This window comes from Zea mays, unplaced genomic scaffold, assembly GCF_902167145.1.
Source record: "Zea mays cultivar B73 unplaced genomic scaffold, Zm-B73-REFERENCE-NAM-5.0 scaffold_360, whole genome shotgun sequence".
In the NCBI taxonomy this organism is placed as follows: Eukaryota; Viridiplantae; Streptophyta; class Magnoliopsida; order Poales; family Poaceae; genus Zea; species Zea mays.
In genome coordinates this window covers 1-9,323 of record NW_023366993.1, presented here as the reverse complement: position 1 = coordinate 9,323, position 9,323 = coordinate 1, and the positions used below count along the sequence as shown (strand labels likewise).

At 53.6% G+C, this 9,323-nt stretch overlaps 1 pseudogene; it reads left to right on the top strand.

Annotated features, from left to right (window-relative positions):
- Positions 1-4,567: 4,567 nt before the first annotated feature.
- On the top strand, positions 4,568-6,106 carry LOC103650910 (uncharacterized; annotated as a pseudogene).
- The last annotated feature ends 3,217 nt before the right edge of the window (positions 6,107-9,323 follow it).

The window sequence follows — 9,323 nt, the reverse complement described above, 5'->3', positions numbered from 1 at the left end:
TTGCTTCCGTAAGGGGCTGAGAGCCGCCGTCGTCATGGATGCACGCGGGGTGCCATCATTACTTGTTTTACCGGTGCGAGCCAGATGGGACGCCGGTCTTGTTCCCCGTAGCCTGAGCTAGCTAAGGGTAGGGTAATGATGGCCCCCCTGTGACGTGGGCAGGTCCGAGCCTGAGGTCGGGCGAGGCGGAGGCTCCTCCGAGGTCGAGGTCGAGTTTGGGCCCGAGGGTCGGGCGAGGCGGAGACCGTCGTCCGAGGTCGAGGCTGAGTCCGAGCCCTGGGGTCGGGCGAGGCGGAGTCCATCTTCCGAGGTCGAGGCTGAGTCCGAGCCCTGGGGTCGGGCAAGGCGGAGTCCGTCGTCCGAGGTCGAGGCTGAGTCCGAGCCCTGGGGTCGGGCGAGGCGGAGTCCGTCTTCCGAGGTCGAGGCTGAGTCCGAGCCCTGGGGTCGGGCGAGGCGGAGTTCGTCGTCCGGCGTCGAGTTTGAGCCCGAGCCCTGGGGTCGGGCGAGGCGGAGCTTCCTATGGCGCCCGAGGCTGGACTTAGCTGCTGTCAGCCTCACTCTGTCGAGTGGCACAGTAGTCGGAGCGGGGCAGGCGGCGCTGTTTTCCTGTCAGGTCGGTCTGTGGAGCGGCGAAGTGACTGCGGTCACTTTGGCCCTGTCGACTGAGGAGCACGCGTCAGGATAAGGTGTCAGTCGATCCTTGCATTAAATGCTCCTACGATACGGTCGGTTGGCGTGGCGATCTGGCCAAGGTTGCTTCTCCGCGAAGCCTGCCTGAGCTGGGCCTCGGGCGAGTCGAAGGTGCGCGCGTTGCTTGAGGGGACTCTCGGGCGAGACGTGAATCCTTCGGGGTCGGCTGCCTTTGCCCGAGACCGGGCTCGGGCGAGGCGAGATCGTGTCCCTTGAGTAGACTGAGCCTTGACCTTAATCGCGCCCATCAGGCCTTTGCAGCTTTGTGCTGATGGGGGTTACCAGCTGAGATTAGGAGTCTTGGGGGTACCCCTAATTATGGTCCCCGACAATACGGTTTTGAAAGGATCAGGGGGAGCACATTTCTAAAGTTAGCCTTTATAGAAGATTCAATTGAATCTAAATATAGAAGATCGAAATATGTCCTGATGACAGTTGTTGTACTCTTTTTCCTTAGTGAGTTTTCCTGAAGTTTCTCATATGAGGTTTTTAACGAGGCAACAAAGTGCAAATGCAATATGCGTCACCATGCGCTCTTTCTCCATATTTTTCCACTGGTTTTTTGGGAGTTTTAATGAGCCATGTGTTGGTCGCGGTATTCGCCAAGGGGGAGTGTTGAGAAACCCTAATGAAGGGTTATGTGGGCAAATACCGAATATACCCCTGAGGGCAATCACGTTTCTATATATAGAACATGTACCCTCTCATATGGAATAGAGATCAGAAAAAGGCCAGATGCCCAACCCTATATCATGTGTCTCGTGTGTTTCTTCTGTCGTGCTTATGGGAAGGGAGACGAGTTCTCTATAGCTTTTTGCGTCTCTACTGCTGACGGGATGGGGAGCGGACGTAGTTCTCAACAGTAAACTTCCTGCGTATCCCTTAGACACAAAGTCAACGTAGCTGGCGAGTCCTTGAGCAAGGCCGAGTGCCATCGTCACCAGGAAAGGAGCGCAGAGAGAGAGAGAGACCTGTCGTGAAGGATTAACGATTTCGCCGTTGATCCGGCCTCCACGAACGGCGTAGGAGCTTCGCAGAATCGCAGGATCGATCGGGGTAACCATGCGAGTTGATGGCCGGGAACCTTGCGCCAGCAGGAAGCTTCATCGCCGGACCATGGAGCACATTGGACGTCTCATTCCGATCAGCTTTGCCGCTAAGAAACCATAGCTATTAGTTCGTTGTACTCCGTATTTTGTGTAGAGCCTGTTTAATCGAGGTTTCGGTCTCTGGGGCGCGATATCGCGTTTTTCCGGTCAGGGCACCGCCGTGACTAGCAAGTGCCACTGCCTGATGTCCATCGCGGCGAGAAGATGTCGCGCGGGCCGTCGATCGCGGAACAGACGACCCATATTAGAATTAGCTTAACGATTCAGTCGGCGTCGATCTCGGATCGGGTGAATCCTAGCCAAAATCTGGTATTTTAAATCTAGGTCGTTGATCTTAGATCTGGTGGCCTTTGTAGCGTACCGATTCGGTTTAAGCAGATCTAATCTAGGCCCTCGAAATCAGATCAGACGGCTAGGATACACGACACCCATTCGACCGGCACAACAGCTTAAAGAGACCTTGTAGAATTTAAGAATAGAAACCTGCCATCCCTTTTTTTATAAAAATAAATAAAATTAAATCAAGAACTTGCAGATGAGCCCCTGAAAGTAATTTTCAGTATAAAAATTAATATTAAAAGATCTAGAAACTTAGTTATTTATAACTTTTGTGTTTACTTCTATTTTAGTGGTTCCCGAACCTACAGTTTCGTCTCAACGTGTATAATACTTGCGCTGTTGTTTATATGTTTGTTGTAATGGTATTTTTACCTATTCTTTGTCTATCTATATGTATTGCTATGAATAGAAGTAAGGTCACAAGAAATCGGAGTCCCAACTTGGGGAGGCACCTGGAATCGAAATTAAAAGGCAAGTTGTGTCCTAATCACTTTCTTTGATTCTAATAATGTTCATGATTCTTAATCATCGTTTCACTGTTAGGTTAAGCTAATGAGATCTAATAGGTTACCTAGTTTTGTTTACCTTACACGCACCTTGTATATAAATGAATTATTGAGTAGTCTTGCTAGTGCTCTATTTGGTTTATGGATTAATGTTACTTATGATTCATGCTCATATTCCATTATAATTTACTATTGTTGGATTTATTATATACATGATAAGATCATTTTATTAATTAGAATATGGAGTGACCACCCAAGACAACAGTGCCACCACAAGACTATATGTCTCTGATCTTAGCCTAATTAATTAGGGAAGCTAGTGTGTGAGAAAATGTACTATTCATGGAAATAAAATATATCAAATCAACTTGATAATTGTTGTCCACCCTTATATTTTAAATCATCTTTGCATTCCCCAACAGTAACCAACACGACGTAATCTAGCCAACAGTATTATCACCGAGCGCCAATGATTTCAATCTGCACCCAATCTATAAACACTGACTTCTTCCTACATGCAAACTAGCCTAGATCCTGATCCAATCACATATCTAAAGTATTAAAACCCAACGCGGTTTGGAGGCCTCCCCGCATTTCGCGGGCTCACAGCCCATCTGTCTTCAACACGTGTGTCGTTCTGCTCGGACTCGAAATACAGTCTTGGACAGTCGTCGCATACAGTCGTCACAGTCTCGCGTAGACACGCACCCACCTCCATCCCTCCCATCCTAGACCTGCTCCCCCGCCGCCATGATGATCCTTCGTCGGCCGTCGCACACCCGCCGACCCTACCATCGCAGACCTCCTCCCCATTGCCAGATCGATCCTTCATCGCCCCTCGATGACAACGGCTTCTCAGAACTAGGCATCCTGTTCACTCTATATCCATGGAGGCGGCGATGCAGATGATTCTCGTCGGGATGGCGCACATGGAGTTCCGCTTGACTGCGGCGCTGGCGGGCAGTGGCAGCGAACAGGCTTCCACCTCCTCTTCCTTCGCCTCGCTATTCGGCTCGTTCGAGTCAGAGTCCGCTCCTCCTCCCGTCCTCTACGACTGCTACGACGAGCCGAACGACGACGAGATTGTCGAGGTGCTCGCGCTACTAGAGTACAACGAGGGGACTTCGTCGGCCACAGTCCTCGTCGACTGTAACACCACCAGCAAGTCGCCTACCAAGTGTTCGACAATGGAGTTCTCCGACGCCGACAGCAGCGCCAGGACTCGCGCTGTCACCTACGATGAGCCTAGCTTCCACTGCTTCATTCCGCCGCCCTTCTGTGCCGGGGAAACCAACGAGGAAGAGGATTCCTCTGCCGAGGAGGCCATGGCGGCGATGGGAGCGGCCGCCTCACCATCCCCTTTCCTTCTCACTGTGGGGAATATGCTACTGCCCTACCTCGCGCTACCACCGACGCATGCTGCGGTGGTGGACGAGCCGTACCGTGACGCTAAGGCTGCTCGGGCACTGGCCGAGACGGACAAGGCCAAGGGTTGCGCGACCATGGAGGCAGCCGCGGTGGTGCAGAAGCTGGCCGAGTCCGCCGTACCGCTTCACCTCACCACGGAGCTCGTCCAGCGTGGTCCCGTTGACATCGAGGCCAACAGCTATTCTGTTCTGGACGACGCGGCACCATCTCTGGCTCCTTCTATTCTAAAGTTGGCGGTGCACGCAGAGGAGGAGCAGGTTCTCGTCACCACGCCAACCAAGTGTTCGACAATGGACCTCAACCGCGGCGCCTACTCCGTCCCCAACCTCCCCGTGGTCTGCATCGAGGGCGGGCCAAACTCCAACGAATACGGCACCAACCGCGTCCTGCACCACACCATCGGCATCCCGGGCTTCTCCCAGGAGCTCCGGGGCTTCCAGGCTATCACCTACTACCAGGCCATCATCAACAACTCGCTCGTTGACCTCTACGTCGAGTGCGGCACGGTGGAGTTCACACGCCATGCGTTTGACCGGATGCCGGAGCGGCACCTTGCGTCCTGGAACGCCATGGCCCTCGCGCTCGCCAACCATGGCCGCGGCAAGGACTCGCTCGATTTGTTCAACCGGATGACGCGGGTGGAGAATGTGGTGCCAAATGCCATCACGTTCGTCGCGGGGTTCAGCGCCTGCAACCACGGTGGACTGGCCATGGCGGCGATGGGCGCGACCGCTTCGCCACTCCCTTCCCTATTCCCCACAGGGCAGCGACACACTCTACTCAAGCATCGCCTTCACCCGCAGCCTCGGGGACCTCGCCGCCGAGGCTGTCAGGGTCATCGTCGAGCCGAGCTATGGGTGCACGTTGGGGACGACGACTCGGACCACTACTGCTAGCAGCAGCATGTGGACATGACCACGTCACGACGAGCGTACGAGGTTGACGCGGACCACCCGGGCTCCGAGGTCGCAGCCGTCATGGCTGCCGCGACCGCCGTGTTCCACTGGGCCGGGGACGCGCACTACGCGCACCTACTGCTCCACCATGCGCAGCAGCTATTCGACTTCGCCAACACCTACCGGGGACGCTACGACGCCGCGCTGCAGGTGCTCGGTCTACACCCCGACCACGGGCTCGTTAACTCCTTCCACGCCATCAGGCTGCTGCTCTCCACCGAGTATTACATCTCCACGATGCTCACCTATGTGGCCCGTGTCAGCCTCATGGTGACGGTGGCAAGCCAACCTGCATCTATTTCAATTGATGCTCAAGGGATGTTTGATGAAATGCAGCAAAGTGATACCTCTGTTGCCATCGCACATACTGCCTTCAACAATTTCTTCAACACGGAGGAGCTAGATAGGTGGCTAGAAAGCTGCGATGAACAGGGTGAATTAGTTGGAGTCAACAAGATCCATGTGAAGCCTCAGTTCTTTGATGTGGGCAAGGACTGTAACTGGGCGAGGGGCATCCGGAGAACCGAGATCCAGCTCGCTGATGGCAAGAACTGTGAGCTACATAGGTGCTAGACAGATATCTTGGATGCTATAAGCAAGGCTCAACATTTGATTTACATCACTGGCTGGTTGACTATATTGGTGAGGGATGATAGCAATTCTGTCGACCTGCTTACGAAGGAGGGCTTGCTGACTACCCATGATGTGGAGATTGCAAAAGGAGAGTAGGAAATCATGAATGAAGTACTTCCAGCAGAGAGCCGGTCATCTCGGTTTGGTGTGGCTATGGATCTTGCAGACATATGGCCTTGCTATGAATCCAAACCATCTGATGTGCAAGGCTATGCTATCAAAGGGATACCAAATCTCAGAAACACATGCTATCGGAGTGCAGTATTGCAGTGCCTGTTGATGCTCGGTAAGCTGCTAGAAAGGATACTACCATCGACATGGTTAGCCATCCAAGGGTGCTCATGAACTGGTATAGCCATCCAAGGATACTACCATCAGTTCTCTTGTTTTATCCATAAGCTATTTTCAGTTGAGCTGGTATAGCACCCGATAGGGCGCTGCCTTTTCTAGTAGATCAATAAAGCGTCAGTAGCTCGGCCAAGAGGACCTACCAGAAGAGGAGGTTTTGTTCCTGGGCTCATCGCCGTCCTCTCGACCATTATTGCCCTTCACATTAGTCAAAGTTCTGATAATGCCACCATGCACATCTTAATTTGAACAAATCCAATTCCAACAATATCACATTGAGTATCATTAACCAATCTAACAGAACCTCCACCTTAGAGAATAATTGGTGACAAACCAATCTCTATTAATGCATATATAAAATGAAGTAGAGGAATCAAGAATTCATTCATCACCACTATTTGCACATCCAGTAAAAACAATAAATATCTCACCATTAGAATTATTGGCCTTAGAAACAACAATAGAGGCATTACATCCATCATTATTTTTACCTTTCATTCTATATATGTCAGCTCTCTTCTATTTGTTCTTGGAATTATAACACTTAATTATAAAATAATTGTCTTTTTCCAATGTTTGTAGAATTTATCTTCATTGCTTCAAGATTTTGAATGACCTTTGTAATCGTTAGAATTTTTTGCCTCTGTTGCAAATGTTTGATTTATTTTGTCATTCCATGTACAAACAACATTTCTTCACAGAAAGTACAACCTTTAAAAGATACTGTCGGTACCCTAAAACAGGGGTATCCCTTACTACAGTGAGAAGGCACGGTGCCCACGCGGCAATCTCTAGTCGCGTGGTAAACAGCGCCCGACCCCACCACGTGGACGGCTCTGGGGCCGCCACGTGGCCGGAAAAGTAGATACATCCCAAGGTATCAACGATGGGGCCGGACCCCCATGAAAAAGTGTCGGATCCCTGCATATACGGACCGGACCTCCAGGCAGGGTCCAGGACCTCCGCGGGTACAGACCGGACCACCAGGACGGGTTCCGGACCTCTCTGTATGGGGTCCAGGCCACTCTCAACAAGGTCCCGGGATTCTGGGACAAAGAATACCCAGGCCTTAATCAAGGCCACACGGGGGTCCGGAGCAGACACGTGTCCGGACCATACCATGTACGCTTCTGCTCCCCGCCCAGGCGGAGACCCGATGCTACCACGTGGCCTACTGCCCGTGACGTGAGCCAGCGGGCGGAGCCTGACGTAAGGCCTCTAGGCCACGCGACGCTGCATTTATTGCGGATAAGGCGCGCCGCATGTCTATTCCACTGGCAGGTGATGTGTCACCTCGGCATTTAATGAGCCCTGCCACTCCGCTGGTAGACGATGTGCTGCCTCAGCATTAAATGTGCCATGTCCACTCCACTGACGGACGGCGACCAAACCATCTTGCAGGCGGCGTGCCTGTCCATTCCGTTGACAGGCAGTACGCCCATGCTGCGACATACACTGTACTCATCATGACTCGCGCGTTACCAAGGAAGCAGCGCAGGATATCAATACTGTATGCACTACGGACGTTATGGCGCTCGGAGATCTTCTGGGTGGCACTGGCATTGGATACTTCTATATGTATTCCCTCCATTTTGCCCCTGGGCTCACATGTCGGGACTCAGCATCCTTGTACGTGCCCCCTTGAGCTATAAAAGGGAGGGCACCCGACGTTACAAGGCAGACACACTTAGACCCAGCTAAGGCTCGCACACTCACTCAAGCTCTCAAGCTCAAGACATCACACAGTGGAGTAGGGTATTACGCTCCGGCGGCCCGAACCACTCTAAACCCTTGTGTGTTCTTGTGTTCTTCCTGATTCCATCTAGCAGGCAAAACGCTTAGGCCCCTCCTCATCTTAGGATTTAGGGCGGGTGCGTTCCGCCACCCGACTGGAGAATTCCTCTCTGACATTTGGCGCGCCAGGTAGGGGGCTAGGCTTTAGGTTTTTGCTTGTTTTCTGTCTCAGCATGATGGTGCAAATCGTTGAGCACCGCGCTGAGACTTTGGAGAATTTCCTGGTGGAGGAAGAAGCTGCTTCTTCCATGCCACGGGTTCCCAACCGCCCAGTGCCGGGCACTGCTGCTGTGCACGCTGCACAGCAGCATACAACTGCGCAGACACCCCGGACTCCGTCGTGGTTTGCTCCGAGGGCGTTGTCTGCGGCCAGGGAGTTGCTGCGCCACCCTCCAAGCTCCATGGCCTCACCGGGGGCCATGAAGCAGTGGCGTGACGACGTCGACCGACTGCTCGGCATGGCGCACTCTGGCTCGACTAGGTCTAGGCCATGGTCATCCCGACGCCAACATGAGGCGACGACGTCTGTGCGCTCACCCTCTATGAGGGGTGCACAGACTGACGACCTCCGGGCAGAGCTCAACCGCAGACGTGCGGGAGAGGATGCCCGGGTCTCTCTAGATAGGGCGCGGGAGCGCCGACAAAACTTTGAGGGTCGAGAAGACGCTCGAGTCTCTCTAGAGAGGGCGCATGAGCGCCGGCTAAACATCGAGGCTCGCAACCTCGATCAAGACTTTGCTGCGGCAGCACCGCAAACCCCAGAGGGCGCCCCGGTTCCGGGCGTGTGTCCCTTTGGCCGGCGTGGGCTGCGCCCGCTCGCGGATCATCTCCGCGCGGTGACCTGGCCATCCAAATTCCGGCCGCACCTGCCGGAAAAGTACGACGGTACATCCAACCCGTCGGAATTCTTGTAGGTGTACGTCACCGCCATTACGGCAGCAGGTGGAGACACCGCCGTAATGGCAACATATTTTCATGTTGACTTGTCTGGGCCTGCCCGGACTGGGCTCATGAACCTTACCCCAGGATCAATCTACTCCTGAGAAGAGCTCTGCGCGTGGTTCACAGCGAACTTCGCCAGCGCTTATCAACAACATGGCGTGGAGGCCCACCTCCACGCAGTGAGGCAGGAGCCCGGGGAAACCCTCCGGACGTTTATCTCCCGCTTCACCAAGGTACGAGGCATCATACCCCGTATTTCAGATGCTTCCATCATCACTGCTTTCCGCCAGGGAGTACGTGATGAAAAGATGCTAGAGAAGTTGGCCACGCATGACGTGGAAACTGTCACCACGCTCTTCGCTCTAGCCGACAAGTGCGCCAGGGCTGTCGAGGGTCATGCATGGCACTCGGCACCACAGATCAGGGCTGCCCAGACAGGTGGCTCGGTTGCCATCGCTCAGGACGGCAAGAAGAAGAAAAAGAACCGCGGCCATGAGAAGTCGTCGTCTGCAGCTCTGGTCGTCGCAGCCGCGACTGGGGGCTGGAACGAGCGCAACAAGCACTCACAGCCGCAGAGG